The sequence below is a fragment of the Panthera uncia genome, chromosome D1 (genome assembly GCF_023721935.1).
Source record: "Panthera uncia isolate 11264 chromosome D1, Puncia_PCG_1.0, whole genome shotgun sequence".
Classification (NCBI taxonomy): Eukaryota; Metazoa; Chordata; class Mammalia; order Carnivora; family Felidae; genus Panthera; species Panthera uncia.
The window spans coordinates 96,166,167-96,176,409 of NC_064808.1; positions in this window are offsets into that span (position 1 = coordinate 96,166,167).

Genomic DNA, 10,243 nt, shown 5'->3' on the forward strand with positions numbered 1-10,243 from the left:
CCGGTCAAGAGCAAGCCCTCATGTTGGAGGACAACCAGCTGTCTGTGCCCACCAGACGTTCATGGGTCACAGCCCAGAAGCCAGCCCTTGTGGCAGAGAGTTCAAGTGTAAGCCATTTATTTTCATTTCCCCTTAGAAACCAGACCCTTTTCCTTCTCTGCCTGGCTTCCTAGGACAGAAGCGACTTGTAGGGTTACGGGGATGTGGGTGTTGGAGGAGAGATGAGGTAGAGAAAAGGCCTTTTCTTTTGAAAGGAAAAGAAAAAACACCCCTTAGGTCCAGGACATTTATAGAGGCCATAAAAATCATGGAAGGGGGTGATGGGACTTTCCAAATTGGTCCAGAATTTCCAGGAAGATGGTGCGTGTGTGTATGGATGGGGAGGTAGGGGAGGTTGCTGGTGACACTGTCCTCTGGTCAGTGCCTGGTTCCCAGGCATCTGCGGGTACCAGTCAGGCTCTCCGGCTTTGTCAACTCCATTGCCTGCTGAATTTCCTCTGGGAAAGGGAGGGCGGGGCCAAGTGAGTGTCTCGGGGGGGTGGGACAGTCTCTGTTTGGGGACAGAGCCAGTTAGAGCCTCAGCCTCGCTGCCCATTCAGCTGCCTCTGGAGTTTGGTTAGATTCCCAAGGGCTTTTGTTTCCCAGAATTGCTCAGCCGATGTCCTCATGTGCTATGGGGGGACATTGGGGGATGGGGAGAGCTCCTTGTAATGAGAATCAAGAGGATAATGATGCTAAACGCTAACACTTGCTGAATGTTCGCTATGTGCCAGATGCTGTGCTCAGCCCCTGACGTCTCTTCTCTCCTGTAAGCGTGAGGTAGGCATCGTTATTATCCCTATTTTACGGATGAGGATGCAAAGGCCAAGGCAAGCCAAATAAGCTTCCCCAAACTACACAGCTACTGAGTGGGGGCGCCGAACCTGAATCCAAGCTGTGTGATTTTAAAAGCCGCCTTCCACAGTCGGGTAGGGTTCCCCTAGCTGTGACCTCATAGGCTCGGCCGCCTGGCTGGCTGTATCTTTCCATTCTCCACCAGGCCTCTGCTGTGGGAGGGGCAGGGCGGGAGAGCTCCACGGAGAAGGCTGGGCACACCCCTCGGACAGTCACATGACCAGAGGCTTAGCTCCTGCAGTTTCTAGAACCTGAGAGAAACGCAGGATGAATTATGAACTATGAAAGGGAGGTGGCCCCCTGACTCCTCTTGTACCCACGTCCCAAGTGGATGGTTTCTGGGAGGCCCTCCCGTGCCACAATGAGCTGTCACCTCAGGACACCTCCGTGTCTCCTCAGTGTGAGTGGGTGGCTCCAAGAGTCGCATGCCGCTCATTCTCTACCTCCTCCGCCCTGACCCGGGCTTCCCGTTCCTTGGAAATCTGCTGCCCAGCCCAGGCAGCAAGCTCATACGGGTCTTACAACGGGTCCACTCCAAACACGGAGGACCATTCTCTGCAGATAAGCAGCCTGGATTGTCCAGACAGAGATTTTCTTAGATGAGTCCTTGGAGAAGGGGAGGGTATGGCCTGGTCTTTGGTCCTCCATGGCTCAGTTCCTGCCGGCGGGACTTGAGATGTGGACATAACAGGATGCCTCCCCTGTCCAAGGCCCGAGTCTCGAAAAAGTTCTTCATTTCTCCTACAAGGAGGGGGCTGGGGATCTTCTTAGAATTCCTCCCGATTACCCTGTGGTTTAGTGGCAAAAGCACAGAAGTTGGAATCGAGGGACCCGGTGGGTACAAACTCCAGCTACGCCACGTACTTAGCTGTGTGATCTTGGGCGAGCCGACCTCATGTGACCTAGGCGCCCCTCAGAGGATTTTATAGGTACAGGCAGTAGCTTAAAAATCCGCCCCTCTCTGTACCTCTGTACCTCTATTCTCAAGACTCCCGCCCCCTTCCCTGGGTCAGGCTCATGCTCCCTTCTCTTCAGCTTTCAAAGCCCTATAACAGACACAGTTCGGGCCTGTCTCCATTGTAGACATCGCACAAAGGCCTATAAATTCTCTTTTGAGTCAAAGCCATTCCTTCCTGATAAGATCATGGCAGAAACCAAGATGGGCATAGATTTTAATAATTGTATACAGATTTTCACGTAACCTAAGTTTTCACTCCCCCAGGATAAATTACTATGGGTCATATGGTGATCGTATGTTTATAAGAAACCGCCAGGCTGTTTTCAGAGGACTTGTACCAGCCTGCATTCCCACCTGTAAAATATGAGTTCCATTTGCTCTTCATCCTCCCAGGAATCGGTATTGCCCATATTTTTTTATTGTAGCCATTAAAATTTTTTTTTAATGTTTATTTATTATTGAGAGACAGAGAGAGACAGAGCGCAAGCGGGGGAGGGGCAGAGAGAGAGGGAGACACAGAGTCCGAAGCAGGCTCCAGGCTCTGAGCCATCAGCACAGAGCCCGACGCGGGGCTCGGACTCACCAACCGTGAGATCACGACCTGAGCCGAAGTTGGATGCTCAACCGACTGAGCCACCCAGGCACCCCTATTGTAGCCATTTTAATGGGTGCGGAGGTGTATCTCATTTTAATTTGCATTTCCCTAATGAGTAACGATGGCGAGCATCTATTTTACGTGTTACCAAAGATCCTCTTTGGTTAAGCGTCTGTCTGTTCAGATCTTCTTCCTCTTTCTTTGTTGGATTGTTTGTTTCTTCCTTTGAATTCTGAGAGTTCTTTATCTATTTTAGATACTAGTCCTTGTAGGGTATGTGATTTATAAATATTTTCTCCCTACGTGACTTGTCTCTTCATCTTCTGAATTGTGTTTTTATAGAGCAAAAGTTTTTAGTTTGCTGAATTCCGATTTATCATTTTTTTCTTTTCGGATTGTGCTAAGACCACTTTGCCAAATCTAAGCACTCAAAGATTTTTCTCTGATGTTTTCTGTTAAGAATTTTGGTGTTTTATGCTTTTTTATTTGAATCTAGGACCCATTTTGAGTTAACTTTTGGATACTGTTGTGGTCTAGATTGAGGCTCATTTGTTTGTGAATGGACGTCCAGTTGTAACAGCATCATTTGTTGAAGACTGCACTTTTCCCATCCAGTTGCCTTTTCGTTTTGTCAGAAAGTCAATTGAGCACATTTGTGTGGGTGTGTTTCCAGACTCTATGTTATTCCATTGGTCTATGTGTCTGTTCGTTCACCAATGCCACCCTGTGAGCTTTACAGTATGTCTTAAAGTTGGGTAGGGTGAGTCCTCCAAATTTTTTTTTTTTTTTCAAAATTATTTTGGGTATTCTAGTTCCTTATTTTTCCACACAAGTTTTAGAACCAGCTGGTTTCTATCTACAGAGAATCCTGTTGGAATATTTATTGGGATCGTGGTAAATCTGTACTCCATTTGAAGAGAATTAACATGTTAACTATTGAGCCTTCCAAACCATGAACATGGTATGTCATCCATTTCTTTAGATTTTCGTTGCCTTCTTTCATTTAGGTTTTATAGTTTTCAGTATACAGACCCCGTACCTATGTCATTACACTTATAGCTAAGTATTTAATCCCATGTTAACATAAATAATAATTTTGTTAAACTAACTCTATTTTTTAAAGAAGAAAAAAAGGTGTTTTACACTTTTGCATATCTCTTTAATATCTGGCTTAATGAAAGCTAGCTGGATTCTAACACTTGCTTCAGTATTCAATCTTTTGTGATATATTATTTGGGATGAAATATATGAAGAAAATCTGATCTCACACAGAGATGGAGTTGAAAAGTGAGAGTATTTTAGTAGTCCTTTCAAGTGATTGTGATTACTGTGACACTAGACACAAACTTGACAAGTAGCAGTTCTGTAAAGGTCAGTTGCAATGTGGAATCTGAAATCTGTCAATGAACGTTTTGTGCTTGGTTATCTTAAAGTCTCTTGGTCTATGTTGCACTCTCAATGGGTCTCTTACCCATGCCTGATTGTATAACATCATACATTGCTCATTTGGAAAATATTGGTTCTGAGTTATGAACATCTTCCAAATGTTGATACATTCTGTTACAATATAAAAAATAGTATCTGTTCATATCACCCCTGATCTCATCAGAAAAGCCTTTAAGGATTGGGAAGCTCATGGAGAAGGATCCAAATTTTCCACAATTCGAATTTTCAATTGTAAGTTTATATCATTAGTAGCAAATATTGCCAGATGTTTTCTTTGAGGTGACAGTCTCATTTTGCTCATTTTCGAGAAAATGGTTGCCAACTATCAAGTTGGAGTAATCATAGTTTGTCAATCTTTCAAGTAGAAATGGTGTTTCATGAAAACAGTGGCTAGTTCAGCCTGCAGCTGAGACTTACAAGTGCTCTTTCTCGAAAGGAGCTTAGCATCTCGGTGTGTAGCAGGACTGCTTTCATTTTTTTCACACGGAATATTAAAAAGACATGTATTGGGGATTAGGATTTAAACAAATGAATACATTCGAGTCATGAATAATCTCTGCTGCTTCGATGTTCCTAAGTGAAACTGGCAACTGTGTAATCATGAAGGCAACAGCGACTACAAGTACGAGTTGGTGTCATTGCCTTGATTCATGAGAAGGAGCCAATGGTTTTGCCCACCATTGCTTTTGGTGGTGCAAATGCTAACACAGTGAAAAAGGCAACTGACATCATAGTATTATTATGGAAATAGTTTTGACCTGCTGATCCCCTGAAAACGTCTCAGGGACCCCCACACTTTGAGGACTGCTACCTTAGACAGCCGAAGACAAAAAGTGGAAATCTGCGAGTATTGTCTTTGGATAGTTACTTCCCGGAAATGCTATTGGAACCATGTCTTCATCTGACTCTAACGGCCCACACTCAGGAAAAAGTGAATAATGTCTCATCTAAAGAAGCGTGAGTCTAGTCAGTTTATGTATGCGGTGAGGTTGGGTCTTGTTGAAGAAGAGAGATGTTAATTTAATTGCAGTTTAATGAAGAGCTCAGTGGGTGGGAGAAAGAAGAGCGGGGATTTGCATTTCCTTAACTTCTTGGGCTTACTGAATCCCAGGGGAGGGCTCTTCTTCTAGTTAGAAAAACAGGATCACTCTGCCCCATTGGGGAAGCATGGCTGATGCCCTCAAGGTCAGCGGTGGAGTCTGGGTGGGATCTGCCTTGTGGTGGGACTAGAGATCAGTACTCCATCAGGTTCTTCTCTGATAAACCTTCTAATAGTTCTGAGTAATAGATGCTCCAAATCCAGTGGAATTCAACAAATTGTCACAAGCACTTACTAATACCCAAAACCATGTTAAATGCTGGGGTTGGAGGTAGAGGTCGAAGACATATACCTATCATTTATCATGGTGTCCCCTCACTGGCCCTTTCCAGCCTGGTCTATTTTTTTTAAGTTTATTTATTTATTTATTTTGAGAGACGGGGGGGGGGGGTGGTGGAGAATGTTAGTGGGGGAGGGGCAGAGAGAGGGAGACAGAGAATCCCAAGCAGGCTTTGGGCTAACAGTGTGGAGCCAGATGCAGAGCTCGAACCCATGAACCATGAGATCATGACCTGAGCCAAAACCAAGAGTTGGATGCTCAACGGACTGAGCCAGCCAGGGCCCCCCCGCCTGGTCTGTTTTTTAAAGCTTCGTTGTTTTTGTTATCTTATAATTTAGCTCTCACTACAGGAGAGTTTTTAAAAATCCAAATGATCCTGGAAACTATAAAAATAATGTAAAGAGAACTGTTTATTTGTGACAAGCATCGTGTGATAAACTCTCCGCATCCTCACACACTTTATCTCATTTAATCTCTCAACAACATTATGAAGTAGGTACTCTTGCAAAGAAGAAAGTAAAAATCACCTTAAATCCCACCATCCAAGGGTGCCTGGGTGGCTCAGTCGGTTGAACATCAGACTCTTGATTTCCAATCAAATCAGGATCTCCTAGTTCTTGGGACTGAGCCCCACATTGGGCTCTATGCTGACAGCACAGACCATGCTTAGGATTCTCTCTCTCTCTCTCTCTCTCTCTGCCCTTTCTCTGCTCATTTTCTCTCTCTTTCTTAAATAAATAAACTTAAAAATTTTTTTTTAAAAAATCCGACTCTCCAAAGGTAAATAGTATTAGCATTTGGGGAAAATGCTACAACTCCATGCGTCCATAGAGAGGGCTACAATTTTATGCCAGTAGGATCATATTTTATAGATTGTTTTGTATCTTGATTTCATCTTCTCAACAGTAGGAGATAAGCACCTTTCCCAAAGGCATGGGTATTATCATCTTTAACCATTGCAGGATATTCCATTGGACAGATGTATCAATCTGTCAGTGGACATCCGAGGAGGAGTAGTTGGTTTCCAGAGTTTGCTGTTATACACACTGCTGCTGTGAATTTCTTTGCACCTGCTTCATTCCGAAACAATGATCTTCTGAGGGTAAATTTCAATAAGGAGGCTTGTTTACATTTCCATTCAAAATGCTGCACGGTTTTCCAGGAGGGCTGAATTAACTTCCATACCTCCAACAGCGTCCCAGTTGTCCCAGTGCGCTACTCTCTTCTTCAAAGAATGTTAAGGGCAGCATGAAAGCACATGTGAATGTGTTGTCGTGTCAATACCTGTGTGTGTATGTGAGCTGCCCACGTGTGGGGGGGCGTTCATTTATTCATTTAACAAATGTTTCTGGGCATCTACCACGAGGCAGACATTCAGGTGGGGCTGTAACTGTGAGAAGCTCAACATGATCCCATCTCTCACGGGGTCAAACATACTTGAAAAAGAAAAAAAAAAAAAAAACAACTACCATAACAGCGTGAAGAAAAATTACGTGAAGATGTGACCACCTGTAACGAGGCTCTGCCCTGGGCTAGTGATGGTGGCCAGGGTAGTAGAGGAAATCAGAGAAGTCTTCCTTGGAAAAGGGCTATTAGAGGGGCACCTGGGTGACTCAGTCGGTTAAGTGCCCAACTCTTGGTTTCAGCTCAGGTCACGATCTTCACGGTTTGTGGGTTCGAGCCCTGCACGGAGCTCTGAGCTGACAGCATGGAGCCTGCTTGAGATTCTCTCTCTCTCTCTCTCTCTCTCTCAAAATAAACAAATAAACTTAAAAAAAAGAAGAAGAAGAAGAAAAAAGGCTGTTAGAGCTAAGGTCTGAAGGGTAAGGAGGCACTAACTAGACATAGAGTAGCAGGAAGCATGTTGCAGGCAGAGAGAAAGCTTTGATCTCTGGTTTTACCCTCAGTGGGAACCATCTTGCCAGGACAGTCTCCTGCCATTCCCCACATTCCTGCCTTTCCCGAGGCAGGAGGAGTGCAGCCTGAAGAAAGAAAGAAGACTGGAGAGGCCAGAGCCCAGGGAATGAGTGGGGAGAGTGGAGCCCAAGGACGCAGAAAGGGGTGGCAGGACCTTGTGTCTGGTCGCATATGTCTGAACGTGTGCGTGCACTTGAGCACACGTGTGACTATCTCAGAGCTTGGTGGGTGGACGAGGATGTGGTTTCTCCATATGTGGTCCCCTGACCAGAAGCACCCACATCCCCCGGGGGTGGAGCCCAGCAGCTTGTGTTTTAACCCCTGGCCGTTGGGTCTGCACTTCTGTTTGAGAAGCACTCCAGAGGATGTGTTTGTCAGGATGCACCTGCGTGAGAGGCTCTGGGATATTTGACTCGCAGGTGGAGGTTTGCATATAGGCGTCCTCATGGCAGGAGACTCCTTCCACCTTCTCGGCTTTGTCCTCTCAAAGCACCCCCAAGTCCAGGGCAGTCACTCTGAGGCACTTAGCAGATATTAAATGATGATGATAACGATGATAGGCGGCTATGTCTCCAGCTGAGCCCCTATTTCTTACCAGTCCCCGGGAAGAGCAGCCACAAGGCGCCCTTCTTTTATCACAGACAGAAGTTTAATCTCAATGGTGCAGAAAGCAGGAAATTCACAATGGGAGAGCAAGAGAAATGGCTTATTCAGAGTGGAAAAATACCTCGCTGCACCGCCCCTAGCCAGATTCCCAGGGCAAAGAGAACAACTTCTGGCCAGTCCCTGGCTAATGACACTGGGGGTGCAGAGAGAGAGACAGAGAGGGTGGGGTGGGCGCCAGGGCCTGGGGGCCACACAGGGCAGGGGGTGCGGGTGGCAGGTGGCCATGAGACGGTGTCCTTGTGACATAGGACTGTGCACGGTGGGAGCCCCAGAGAGCAGGATCTCCTCATGGGAAGAAGGGTCCAGGATGCCCGAAAGCCAGGCACTAAGGTTGTATCTTCACTGAACAAAACCCCAAGCATGTATCCAATCAGATTCTCGTCCTGGCTCGGCCCCTTATCAACTCAGAGACGCTAGGGAAGCTGCTTCAGTTCTTTCGGGCTCGGTTTCCTTGTCTCGGAAATGGGGGTGATCACGGGATCTTCATCGCAGGGCTGCTGTGTGGGCTAAGGGAGGTGATGCATGGGAACTCGTCAGCGCTGTGCCAGCCTCACGGGAAACGCTCACTTCCAGCTGGCGGTGGCATTTGTGTCAATTCCTGGAGACGCAGTTCTCTGGCCGCACTACCCGAGCCGGCTCAGGGAGTTCAGTTGGGTTGATCAGGGTCCCCGAGACCTGGGGCGGCCAGCGGTGCTTTCCTCCCTCCTGGAACACCCGGTGTCCTGGTGACCTGCAAAGGTACGGAGGTCCGAAGCCCAGGGCGTGTTCCTTGGACCCCGCAGTCGCTGCTGTCTTGTGTCTCTGCATTCCCTCTGTCGCTTTGTCACAACGGCTGCCACGGGGTGGAGCTCACCGTGAAGAGGGCCACAGGGAAATGGGGGTAAGGAACACCTAGCTCTCAAGGTTGCTGTGTGACAAGGTGTGTAACACACCTAGTTTCATGCCTGGCATCTGCTGGGTCCATAGCAGGCATCAGTTAAAGATGGAGTCGTATCGTGGGGCTAGTCAAAGCGGGTGCAGTTAGTGCAGGAAGTCACGAAATAGATGTTCGTTGAGTAACTGCCCTTGCCAGACATCGCAGCAGGGGTGTTCCGTGTGCTCTCTCCATCAGTCCCCACGACAACCCCACGGAATGAAGGCTCTCGTTGCCACCACCTTCCCCGATGAGGAAACGGACACTCAGAAAAGTCTTGAACTTGTTCGAGACCAGCAGTCCTGGATTCTAATTCGTGACTATCCAATTCTCATTCTACTAGCCTCTTACTACTTGTCCGAAAGAACCTGTTCTTTGGCGTGGAAACTGCAGACAGCGTTACTGATTTGTCCACTGGGCGAGAACTATTTGCCAAAGAAAGAAATTTACCAACCTCACTCATTTTGCCCACCCTGACCAGAGGGGTAGTTCTTCTCTCTGCTTGGCCTTGACCTCTCCTACTACGAGCAGGATCCCTTCTCTCTTTTTTTTTCAACGTTTTTTTATTTATTTTTGGGACAGAGAGAGACAGAGCATGAACGGGGGAGGGGCAGAGAGAGAGGGAGACACAGAATCGGAAACAGGCTCCAGGCTCCGAGCCATCAGCCCAGAGCCCGACGCGGGGCTCGAACTCACGGACCGCGAGATCGTGACCTGGCTGAAGTCGGACGCTTAACCGACTGCGCCACCCAGGCGCCCCCCTTCTCTCTTGTTCAATCCTCAGCAGAGGGCAGCTGGGAGCATTTAAGTTATGTGCTCTGTGCACAGCAGCTCTTGGGAAGAAAGGGAAACAAAAATAAACTCGCTTGGGTGGTATCTCGGCCTCCTCTAATGATAAAGGGGGGGCTGGGCTTCGAGGGGAGACAAGGGGAGAGAGAAGAACCCCAACACTGGGTTGAGAAGACTTGGCCTCACAGAAATAGTTCTGGGGGCCACTTCTCTCCCAGGTCCCAGTCAGCTTTCTTAGCAGCACAGGGGGGCAGCTGGGGACTCAGGAAGTCCGGGTCATAGGCCCTCCCAATTGGGCGGCTGCCAGCCCTGTCTCTCTTCGGCTGGTGGAGGAAGCAGATAAGAAAACTGACCCTGGATGGAATCTTCTAATTCCCTATTCCCTCCCAGCAGGCCTTTCTTTCTTTCTTACTTACTTTCTTTCTGTTTAAAAAATTTTTTAATGTTTTTTAAATTTATTTTTGAGACAGAGAAAGACAGAGCATGAGTGGGGGAGGAGCAGAGAGAGAGGGAGACACAGAATCCGAAGCAGACTTCAGCTCGGAGCCGTCAACACAGAGCCCGACGCGGGGCTCGAACTCACGAACTGCGAGATCGTGACCTGAGCTAAAGTCAGACGCCCAACTGACTGAGCCACCCAGGCGCCCCCCTCCCCCCCAAGCAGGCCTTTCTAAACCTGCCAAGTA